This window comes from Gordionus sp. m RMFG-2023, chromosome 4, assembly GCF_954871325.1.
Source record: "Gordionus sp. m RMFG-2023 chromosome 4, tfGorSpeb1-WG-v2, whole genome shotgun sequence".
Taxonomy (NCBI): Eukaryota; Metazoa; Nematomorpha; class Gordioida; order Chordodea; family Parachordodidae; genus Gordionus; species Gordionus sp. m RMFG-2023.
In genome coordinates, this window is record NC_088778.1 from 28001651 (window position 1) to 28014983 (window position 13333).

At 26.0% G+C, this 13333-nt stretch overlaps 1 non-coding gene across 1 annotated transcript; it reads left to right on the forward strand.

The window, feature by feature from the left end:
* Positions 1–12276: 12276 nt before the first annotated feature.
* Positions 12277–12395, forward strand: LOC135929219 (5S ribosomal RNA). Its single transcript, XR_010572526.1, has one exon. It is a non-coding gene; the product is annotated as a 5S ribosomal RNA (ribosomal RNA).
* Positions 12396–13333: the final 938 nt, after the last annotated feature.

A 13333-nucleotide genomic window follows, 5' to 3' on the forward strand; every position in this document is an offset into this window, starting at 1 on the left:
GTAAAATTATTAGATTATGTACAATGCGGGTAGGTTTGGGGTTAAATTTTTGATAGATGAAACTTCGCTATTTAAAATTTATTTGGTTGATTCTTTCTATACAAACTTAATATGATTTCTTCTAAACAAACTTAATACGATTCCTTCTATACAAACTTAATATGATTCCCTCTATAAAAACTTAATATGATTTCTTCTAAACAAACTTAATACGATTCCTTCTATACAAACTTAATATGATTCCCTTTATACAAACTTAATATATATGATTCCTTCTATATGAACTTAATATGATTTCTTCTATACAAACTTAATATGATTCCTTCTATACAAACTTAATATGAATAATTTTTTCTAAAATTTGTATAAAGAATTTAATTTTTTTTAGTGATAACACTATAATTAAAGGAAGATTCCAAAAATAAATAAAATTTAAGCATAACAATCGAAATAATTTATTCATTAAATTGAAATATACTATTAAAATTTATACAATCATTAATAAAATGAATAAAAACATCTAAACGATTTAATAATCTATATTTTCGAAAATATCTATATTCAAGAAGATATTCATGAATATTATCCCGATCCCCATGTTTTTTATAATTTGCCTTTAGATCCCGCCACAGCCTCTCGACTTTTTGAGTGAGGATCGATCTGTCATTTGGATCAACAATTTTGCGAATGGTTGATCCGATAGTGGAAATAGTTTGAACTTTCTAGCCGATTATATCTAAGATAAATATATTTACATTTATCACCACTTTTGCTTTATTGAAAAAATAAATTCACATACCCTAACCAATAGAAAGAATCAACCAAATAAATTTTAAATAGCGATGTTTCATCTATCAAAAATTTAACCCCAAACCTACCCGCATTGTACATAATCTAATAGCCTTCCCCCTTATTTGCCCCCATCACTTCCTTTAAATAATTGTACGAATTTTAAATTTTAGAAAAAATTATTTTAAAATATCTTAAATAAAAAAAGATATATTAATTTAAAAATATCTTAAATAAAAAATTAACCAATAAGAAAATGAACCAATCATAAAAAAATAACATAAAAACAATAGTTTTCATAAAAAAATTACATAAAAAAAATCGCATAAAAAAATAACAAAAAATCGCATAAAAAAATAACAAAAAATAACATTAAAAAATAACAAAAATAATTGCCCCTGAAAAGGTACCCTAACCGAAAATTAAAATTTCCTTTTTTGGGAATAATGAAATTACTCCATTGTATTATTTTATGTTAGTAATGATTGTTTATCTTTATATTGCCCTTTTTATTTTTATTTTCATTTTTATTTTCTTATATAATAAATAAATTTTATTTTTTATAACATAATTTTAACAAAATAATATTTTTTAATTTAATTTTAAATTATGAATAAAGAATATATTGCTAAGAAAATAAAAAATAATTTTTATAAGATAAAAAACAAAGAAGATAATAATAAATAACTTAAATCGTTGTGGAAACAATTTAAAATTATTTTTGATGAAAATGACAAAAAGCTAGATTGAATTCGCTGCAATGATTGCGAGTCCATCTTTAAATATAATAGCAAAAGTGGCACCTCCTTCCTTTGGCATCAATGTTCATCTGCAAATTATGAAGATTTGATAGATAATATATTGAAAAAGACAATTCTCAATTAAACAAAACGATAAAATCTGGTCTAATAGCGAATTTTGTAGAATATTGCGCTAGAGACATTAGGTATTTTTATTTAATAAATTATTCTTTTATCTTTTTTTAGGCCATTTCAAGCAGTTCAAGGACCTGGATTTATAAATATTTTACAAAGATTTGCCGACTTAGGGGCAACATATGGTAAATTGGATGTTAATAAGAACATCCCTTGTGCTACAACAGTTAGCCGCAACGTATGCAAAGTTACTGAGGATCTTAAGGAAATATTATTTCCTAAAATTGTAGAAATGATAAAAAATTCCATTTGCTCTTGTACTACTGATATGTGGTGTGAAGAATTTACCAAAACCGATTACATATCTCTATCAATCCATTATATACAAAATTGGAAATTAGAAAAAAAATTTCTTTTTATTTCAAAATTTCAAAATGAAAAAAAGATGGGAGAAAATTATCTTAAAGAATTATTAAAAAAATTTTTAAAAATTGGTGTTCCCCGAGAATATTTTTCCAAGCTCATCTTTGTTACGGATCAAGGAGCAAATATTTAAAAAGCTTAGGAAGGGTAAATTTTTTATTAAATAAAATTTAATTATTAAGTAGATATTATAAATTTCTGAGAGATTTTGTATACACCTAAAGAAAAAACATTCATATTTAAAGAACTATATTTTCCTTTTATTTTTTCAAATATTAGGTTTAATAGACTAAACTGTTCAGCGCATATGCTGAACACAATACTTCGAATACCTTCCAGTCAACTTTTATTTTAGAAAATGCTCCCGAGATTAATAATATTTTGGTAACTGCAAAATCATTGAAGACTTATTTCAAACAAAGTGGCAACGTAAAATATCTAAGCAAGACGTTACTACAAAATATTGATATAAGATGGAATACAAAGCATAATATGCTACAAAGCATTTATATAATGTATGATGAGATTTTTTTATTCTTACAATCTCGTGATATGACTGAAAAAATGGGATCTATGGGAAAGGAAGATTTAAAAACATTGATAGATTATTTGGAACCATATAAAGATGCAACTAATGCTTTTGAGGGTGATTGCAGGCCTACACAAAAGAACGTTCTTATATGGTATGAAAATTAATATTTTGGGATTTATGCCCATTTTTTCTTTATTTATAAAAAAATTAGGTATAATCTTCTACATGAGCATAATGAAATAAATATGAATATAATGGAGATAAAAACCAAATGCGAAAAAGAAATAGATATGAATATAATGGAGAGAAAATATGCGAAAAAGAAATAGATATAATAAAGAAAAGAAAAGAGCTAAAAATTTTATAATTGAAAAATTTAAAATTCATATGCTCCATAAAGTTTCAACATTTTTAATAGCAAAGTTCCGACAAATGAGTATGTTGTCGTCGGAAGAAATTAATGAAGTAAAAAAACATTGTTAGATTTGATTTGCATAGAAGAATGTAACATCGACGTAGATGAAAATTTGTTTTTACCCATTTCCCCAAAAGCAAAGAGAATCCAATTAAATGGTATTAATAAATTATAAATTCGTTTAGCTACTTATTAAATGTAATATTTGAAATAAATAGCATCCACATCAAAATTAAACCCCAACAGATGGGAGGATGAGGTTGTTACTGAGGATAGTACCGTAATGACATAACAAAATATTTAAATCTTAAAGTAACCATTTTTGATAAAATTTAGCATAATTTTAAGATGCATATATTACAATTAATATAAATTTAAATTACTTTTACAACATTATTATTATTGGTTAACTTTTATTTAAAGATTTCAATTGAGGAAGAGGATATACTTCAAAAGGATGTCCTACTTTGGTGGAAACGACAAGAAAAAGATTTGCCAAAGCTATCAAGATTAGCAAGAAAAATATTAGCGATTCCTGCAACTAGTGCTACTTCTGAAAGAGGATTTAGCATTGCCGGAAGGTTTTTAGAACAAAGAAGAACATATTTGAATCCAGAAAATGTGAATTCATTATTATTTTTGCATTATAATTACTTATAATATTTATTTTATATTTATATTTTATAAATATTTTATTTGATAAAATAGATTATTCATAATTTAAATTGAATATTTTTAAGCTTAATATAGTAATTTCCTAAATTATAAAACTTATAGAGATGTAATGTTGAAACTATTTTCATTAGATGCTTAAAATAGCGGGCTTGGGTAAAAATTTTTTTTATAAATAATGGGCGGGCGGTTAAAAAATTTCTGACTAATGGGCGGGCGGGCAAGAAATTTTAGACTAATGGGCGGGCGGGCGCGTAAAAATTTTTAGATTAATGGGCAAATTTTTAGATTAATGGGCGGGCGGGCGGCTATATTTTTTTTGAAAACTATGGACGAGCTGGGCGGGCGGGTTAAAAAATTTTTTAAACATTGAGTGGCGGGCATATTATCCAAAAACCCGCCCAATGCAGACCTCTAGTGTATCTACATCCATTGCAAAACAAAAATATTCTCCAAAAATAAGAAATAATACAGATGCAACTATGGTTGCAGCAATTGTAATCACTTATTTTGTACTACAACATTCACAGAGCTACTTATCATTACATTGTAGATAGAATGTTTCCCCATAATATATAACGGCTCCAAGATAAATGAAAACTTTACTTGTAGAACAAAAATGAGCAAGGATATCATCAATGTTTCTGAACCTGAATTCAGGAGGCCAATTCTTGACGATTTGAAAGATGGGCATACATATGCAATTCTAACAGATGCATCTAATAAGGGAAATATTAAAATATTTCTTTTGATCCTTCGCTATTTCAACAAAATTAAGGACTTTTCAAGAAAACTATTATTTTTTTCCCCTCAAATAGTGAAAAATTCAAAGACATAGCTAACCATATAATGGTAAATATAGCAGATTCGGGATTATCAATAAATTACATGTCAACTTTCTGATCTGTAATGGCTTAGTGAATTTGGGGAAAACCAGAGTGTATTTACAGAATTGAGTCAGCACAATGTTGGTTGGGATATGTTCCTAATACCGGCCATCAATAGAATTTTAAAATTTTATAAACCTTTAAATATTTGTTAAATAAAGATTATAAAAGCTGTCCTAACATTTTGAAAATTTTTTTCAGTAATGAATGGCAGAGGTATATTTAGGAATGATTTCAGATGTAGGAAATCTACTACATACTGTTAATTTGCAGTTGCAATCAGAAGAATCTTAACAAAGATTCACAAAATTATGCTGCAGATGTGTTAATCTTTACAGTTAAAAATTGACAATAAATTTTATGGCGCCATTGCTAAAACTAAATATTTAAAAAATAACGATAGACATTGATGTATTGTTTGAGGATACTGTAATGCTCTCTATTTTTGATTTACAATGTAAAAAATATATTTATTTTATGCGAATGTATAAATAAAAAAATATGAAAAATTAAATATAATGTTAATTATATATTATTTGAGATTTAAATAATGCAACTAAACGTTTACCGTCGTTGTTGAGATATTTATAAAATTCCTGGCATGACATATTATAAATTTGTTTAACCATTAGCTCGACCTCTAATGTTGTTAAAGCAATCCTTTTTCTACGCAATCTTCATCAGGCTAAAAATGCGTTCGGATGAGGCGTTAGAATGAGGTAAATAAGATATACTCGCAATTTTTTTCCAAGCATGGGGATCTATTGTTATTACGAAAAATTTCTACCAGTTTCTCCTCTGCTTTTAAACAATCTAACTTTAAGTATTTTGGCGAATCATAAAAAATAGAGAGAATTACAATCTCCTCAAACAAGCCATAAATGTTCGGTATTTTCAATATATTCATTAAATTATACAAAAACCTCAATTGATGGTTTCTGTTTCAAGGTCATAGTATTTTTACATTTGTAAATAGAGTTATTAAAATCAAACTTTGATTACAAATATTCTAAAATTGTCTTAATAAAAATATCTGCTTCATTTAAATGTGTATTAATTAGAGTATTATTTGAACATTTTAATATATATTTTTAGCAATAGCGCCATAAAATTTATTATCAATTTTTAACTGTAGAGATAAACAGAGCTGTAGCATAATTTTGTGAACCTTTATTAATAAAGTATATTTTGATTGCAACAGAATATTAACTACATGAAGTAGATTTCCTACATGTGAAACTAATCCCAAATATGCTTCTGCCATTTCATACTCGAAAAAATTTTTCAAATTTTTGAACAGCTTTTAAAATCTTTATTTAAGAAGTATTTTTTTTAAGGGTTTGTAAAATTTTAAAATTCTATCGATGGCAGGTATTATGATAACCACGTGATAGGTACATATCGCAACAACCACACCATTCCAAATCAGACAACTCCACCAACTCTTCTAATTCATTAACTCTTTTAGTTGATGAATTAAATTCGTTAAAACATTTCATCATAATTATTTCGACATCCAAATCTAAATACACTTTGGTTTTTGCCAAAATTTACAGAGGCATTATCAGCGCATAAAGCTGACATGCAATTCATTGATAACCCTGCAGCTATATTTACATATCCGAAGAAAGAAAATTAACAGTTTTATTGAAATGTTCTTATTCTTGTTGAAATAGCGAAAGATCAGGGGAAATATTTTAATATTTCCCTTATTAGATGCAGTCAGAATTGCATATGGTTGTCCATCTATCAAATCGAGAATTGACCTCTATGATTTCGGTACTATAACACTTGTGATAGCCCTATTATATTGGAGTCGTTAAATATCATGGGAAAAAGATTCGCCCCACATTGTGATGATATAGCTCTGTGAATGTTCAACTACATGATAGATGCATACGATTTCTGCAACTGTAGTTGCATCTGTATTATTTATTATTTTGGAGAATATTTTTTTATTGCAATCGATGTTGATATACTCCCCTATACTGATGAATGAAATGATGTTGATTTATTATTGGATAAAAATAAAACAGGATAGAAAGAAATTTACATACTAGACATGTTTTTCGAATAAATATTGAAAATCTATTTTAAAAATATAAAAATAATCAATTACTGTCTCTCAAAATTATTATTTATATATTAAAAACGTTAAAAACTTTTAAAAAATATTGCGGGAGAAATTAAAAAATTGTGGTAAATTTTTGCGGGAGATTTCTAATTGCGGTAGTTTTGCGGGAGAGAGATGTCTCCGTGTGAACTAAAAAATTGCGGGAGTCTCCCGTTGATGGGGGTAAACATGGCAACCCTGGTCCTACCCCATCTAATTTTAAAAAATTACCGTCCACAATCTATTTTTTTTTAATAAAAAATATTGACTCGGCATGTTTCTTAAATCTTTGATGGCTTTAGATTATAAAATAATAAAAAGTGATACCTTCTATCTTCTATAATATGAGCGTTATTTAAGTAAAACTAAAAGTCGTGCTTTTACAATTTACAACGACATTAAATAGCAAGCCTTTGCGAGCTATAAGGCATAGGTCAAATTTATATTACGAGTCCAGATTTTTTAAATATATTTATGAATTGTCAAATTCTTGGTTTTGAAGAAATGATAAGCCTGCTGACTTAACTTATTCAATTGGATAGATCTAGGTTTTTTTATTCTGAAAATATTTTATATTTTTTATATTTTACTCTTTCAATTCGAGTCGCGAAAGGCAGTTTTAATTATGAATATTTATTGTAAACCTAGCAAATAGTTCAATATTAACATCGAAATATTTCTCCTTTTAAAATTCAACCCATACTTTTTGAATTAAATTTTATTAAAAAAATGATGTCTTCTAACTTCTATAATTTGAGCGCTATTTAATATTCAGTAAAAGTCATACTTTCATACAACGACATAAAATAGCATGCCTTTAAGGCATAGGTCAAATTTAGGTTACGATTCCAAATTTTTTAAAGAAATAATAAACCAAACCTAACTTATTCAATTATGTCGATCCAGTGTTTTTTTATTCTTTTGAAAATATTGTATATTTTTTTTATTTTACTCTATCAATTCGAGTCGCGAAAGGCAGTTTTAATTATGAATATATTTATTGTAAACCTAGCAAATAGTTCAATCATCTAAATATTTCTCCTTTTTCAAGTATCTGTTGAAAGATCATTAAGTGCTCTGGGATTAATCCTTACACCGTTAAGAATAAGATTAGAGAAATCTATATTAAATGATATTTTATTAATTTAACTTAATAAAAGTTTATTAAATAATTATATTTAGATTTTGATCATATTTATATAAAATTTTTATTTGTATATTTGTATATATTATATCATGTCTTATTTAAATAAATAAAATCATTTAAATGAAATTTATAAGGTGAAGGGATACTAATTGAAGCACAAAATAATATTGTTAAATATATAGGATGTAAGACTTTACCCAAACTCTTAAAGTACTGAAAAAAATCATAATTAGTTTTACTTTACACACAAATACTTGTTTTAAGTACTAAAATTTTTAAAATGACTGAGGTCCTCATAGTCCCACCTTTCCTTTGATGAAAGATAAATTTTTTTTTTTTAAATCATGAAAATTTTATATAAATATAAGTGTTAATTTGCTCGATTTTCAAAAACGCCTAAATTTAATTAAGAAAAATACTAAATATATTTGAAAGAAAAAAATTACACTTTGGTTCGGAGATTTAAATATTTTTAACTATTATTATTACCTAAATTTCGACATTTCGCTGATAGATGTCCAAACTTTTGTGCCATCTATGACCACAATCTTAAGTCTTACATAATAATTATTAAGGTTTAACATGCCGAAATAATCTATTTGCTAAGAGTGGTTTTATTTGTAGAATAAACTTTTAGAAAAAATAATCATATATTTTTAAAAATAAATACCAAAAATTAAGAATTTTGTTTTGTACAATTTTTATATATTGATGCATATATAAAAGATGTTAAGTACGAGTAATATTTTTATTTAAATATATAATGTAATTATTTTTTTGAAAGGAAAAAAAACGTTAAATAAAACGAAAAGTAAATAATATTTTTTGTTTTTTTCTTTCAACAAGGCAAGGAGGAAAGGGGAGGTAGAAAAGAAATAATTTATAAATAAATTACAAAATCGTCTGTGCATTTTAAATAAAATAAAAGGCAAAGGGTTAGAAGTTTTTCTTTTTATTAATAAAAAGAATTATATATTTAAAAATTTTTTTATATAATTAATGTACTCTTAAAATTTTTAAGAAATCCCTTATCATACTCACTACACTACACTAACACATGTAATAATAATATGAAAAATTTTTATATAAAAAATTGGCAGTGCGCTAAGGTGAATTAGTTTGTATAGTATTTTGAGCAAATGTACAACTCTGAAATATATATATGAAATAATGGTTTAGAATAACAAACTATTTTACAGTGTAACATAGATTTTTAATAACCATCAAAATATTGAACTAAATAACTTTTTAAAAGTCTTAAGATTAACAAACGTAAAAATACACTTTGTCTAAAACTAAGAGATTTTTGTGAACACATGTAAAATAAATGTGTTCTATTGATAATATTAATTCCAATAGATGGGGTATAAATATATTATGAAATTTTATTTATTCAGTAAAATTTAAATAGTAATTGAAATTTTATAATCAAGTATAAAAATAATTTTATTCTCAGGCATAAGGAAAGGATGATATCCGCCTTGGATTCAACGTTAATGTTTGAATAGAGAAGACCACTTCATTGGGTGTGCTATTTGCTGAAACTCAAACAATTTATATTTGGTAACCATAGAAAGATGGAGAAGTTCATCCCTCCTTTTTTCCCAAAGATTTAGAACATCTATACATAGCTGATGATGCTTTGCGAAAATGACATTTCTTTTCAATTCATAAATTTAATTATAATTTGTGTTTATCATAAAATGTTTATTAACTTTGTAAGATAATTTTCATTTGATATATCTTTTTGGCTTTTATTCTTAACATCAGTCCAGATATAATTTTTCCGTTATATATGTTGGTTAAATGGTAAATATTTGAAATTGGGGTTCTAAATTATAAAAACAAATTAAAATAAGTATACAATATTATTTGCATTGCATATCGCTAGTAGAAAATTTTAAAGCTAGTTTTTTAAACCATATTTTCCTTACGAAAAATAACTTATGACCAATCAATCATTAACTAATAAATGTGTTTCTGTCTAATCTGGAAAAATAATATACTGATGAAATGAAAGAGATTCCATAATTAGGATAAATTGACGGAAATAATCAAATTCTCAATTAAAATTGTTTTCCAATTCTTTTTAAAACATTTATCAACTGTATTTTTATCACCAGAAAGTTTTTTAAAAAAAATTGTGATTTTATCATAAGAATTTTTGTGCATAAAAATCACTAAAAATTATAAAAAAAAAATTTAAAAAAAGATATGGTATTTTTGGAAAAATTTGATCAAAAGTTCTGCCTCATTCTTAAAAAATATCTCCATTTTTTTATATCTTCAGAAAGAGATTAAGAATCTTCGAAGATTGTTTTTCCACAGTGTATAAATTCTGCTCGAATTTAATTGTCTAAGTTTTCTCTATAATAAAAATTTTAAAATATTAGCTTTTTGATATTACAACGATATTAAATACTTATGATTGTCTATTTTTCATTAAAACTTAGTAAAAATAAGATTGCTATGACAGAAATTATCCATAACGATCCTAGCTAATAACATAAACTTCAAATCAGCTTTCTTTTCTCTATTTCTTTTTCCTTTTATATATATTCCTTTATTTGTTTAATTTCAGATTTGTTTTTTTAATATAAACAAATCTTTATTTATAAATATTATATTAATAATACAATAAATTATTTTTATTTTTTTATAGAAGTTTGGATTTGGAAAAGTATAAATATTATATTAATACTAGTAGATAGCCCGTCAAAAATGACGGGGAATAAAAATTTTCTTCTTACTTTTATGCATGTTACCTTTTATTTGAAAATAATATCCAATTTTTATTCTTCTTACCCCCTCATCCCTTCAGGCCAGGTTTAATCCATTAAAACTAAGTGCTATGGTTTGAGTAAAATAAATTTAAAGCATTTACTTGATACCAATAATATTTGTTATATTACTGATTACTTATACCTAATATTTAAAAAGATTCCCAGGCAAAGTCCAAAGCCATATTAATTATGAAAAATTCTTCAAAGCCCAATGAAAGATCATAATAATTTTGGTAGTTAAGAACTGAAATAAAATATTTAAATAATCATAATGAATTTAAAAATACAATCGAAATTCAGATTTTCATGGGCCTTGGTTTTTTAGGTCAAGCCCATGCCTGCAAAAAAATTTGTTTTGGGCCAATGTCTGACCTATAATCAATAATAAAAATAATCTCAAGCGTCCAAGCTCATAATAATTTTGAAAAATTTTCCCCAAGCCCAGCCCAATGTAATTTATAAAAATATTTTCCAGGCCCAGCCCAACTCATAATAATTTTATAAAAAAAATTTCTCAAACCTGGCCAAGCGATAGTAATTAAATTTTTTTTCCAAGCCTGGAGATAGGTAAATCTCTAAAAACCATATCTATTTTTTAGTCTATTTTAACCCAGCTCACCCCAACCAAGGCCAACGCATTAAAACTAAGAGTGAATACTATTTTTTAGAATAAAAATATATTTAAATTAGATTTTACCTGACGGCCATATAAATATTCTCTGTTAAATATTACACCTATGCCTAATATTAAAAAAATTCCCAAGCCAGGTCCTCGCACTTGGTTTTCTCAAACCCGCAAAAGACCATAATAATTTTGATAGTTGAGGACTGAAATAAAATATATAAAAGGTCACAATGCATTTAAAAATACAATCAGAATATGAAAGTTGCATGGGCCTTGGTTTTTGATCAGGCCTTGCCATGTCTTTAAAATAAATTTTCAGGCCAATTTCTAGCCCATATTTAAAATTAAAAAATTTATAGGAATCTTAGATATATATTAATTATGAAAAATGTTTCTCAAGCTATGTCCAAGTCCATATTAATGGTGAAAAATATTTCCCAAGCCCAGGAAAATTTTGATCCAGAAAAATAGGTCTGATGTAAGGATAAGAATTAAACCTGTCACATTTTTAAATTTTGATATTTCTAATAGATGCTCACAGTAAACATTACAACAATTTTACCTCTTTTACTCTTAAATTTTAATATTTATATAAATTTATTAATAAAGTATATTTAATACCATACACACAAACTAAATAATTACCCTTCAACCCATGGTTTTCTGATCAGGCCTGGCTATCTCTGCAAAAAAAATTTCAGACCAATCTATAACCCATATTTAAAATTCAAAAATCTTAAAGCACCTCTATTTTAAATTTTATTCAATATGATTTCCATCACATAAATGTTGATATTTCAAATACATGCTCACTGTATACATTGCAACAATTTTACCTCTTTTACTCTTAAATTTTAATATTTAATAAAATTTATTAATAAAGTATATTTAATACCATACACACAAACTAAATATTTACTCTTCAACATCTATAAAATTAATATTTTAAATTTAATTATATAAAGCCATTAATTAAAATGATATGTTTTATAAGCAATTATAACATCTAAATTTCGATTACGACCATATCACGTTGAAAGCACCGGTTCCCTTTCGAACACCGAAGTTAAGCAACGTTGAGCCTGGTTAGTACTTGGATGGGTGACCGCCTGGGAATCCCAGGTGTCGTAATCTTTTTTTAATTAAAATTTTTGATATTTTTTTAAAATTATTTAGGCTGTGTCCAAAGTATCAAAAAAATTTAATCGCACAATTTGCGCAAATCTAGCGAAAAAAAAAATATAAGCCATTTTTAATGGAAAATTAAAATTTTGGCCTTTTTTGGTATTTATAGAAATTTGAAAAAATCATTTAGGTCAACATTTTAATTTTCCATTAAATGGCTTATATTTTTTTTTTCGCTAGATTTGCGCAAATTGCGCGATTAAATTTTTTTGATACTTTGGACACAGCCTTAATAATAAGAAAAAAAATATTTTTTTTAAAAATATTAAATAAGAAACCGACTCACATGCTAAAATTAATTGCATTATTCTTACAGTTATGACACCATTGAATTGTCAAATTTATTTGCACAAGGTGAAAAGCTCTATCAGTTATTTTAGTAATTGAATATAATATAATACAGGCTTATCTCACTATGTATATATTAAGTTTTTAATTTTTATTTACCGTTATAATATAAATATATTTTAAAAAATAATTCTTAATAAGGGTTTAGATTGTTGAGGTCTTGTTAAAAATCAATTCGGGCCGATTTTTAAAAAAATATCCCAATTAAGATAACAACTTAACTAATATTATTCTGGAGATTTTGCTCAGAGATGGCAGAAAGCATTAGCCATCTATTTCCTAAATCTAAAGGCTTACATAATTTTATTTTGACTTTAATAGGACTCTTTTAAAAATTGACCCAAAATATGCCTTTTAAATAACACTATTGTTGAATGAGTCAGTTCAAAAGGTGTTAATACCCCCCCCCCCCCTTTTCTGTAGAAGTAGGTGGGTAAAATCATTTATGGGCAGACTTGAATGGGTGAGGGAAAAGAGGGGAGGGGGAATGCGAGGGTGAACAAATCTAACATATGGAGCGGTTTAGGGAAAAACCTGTG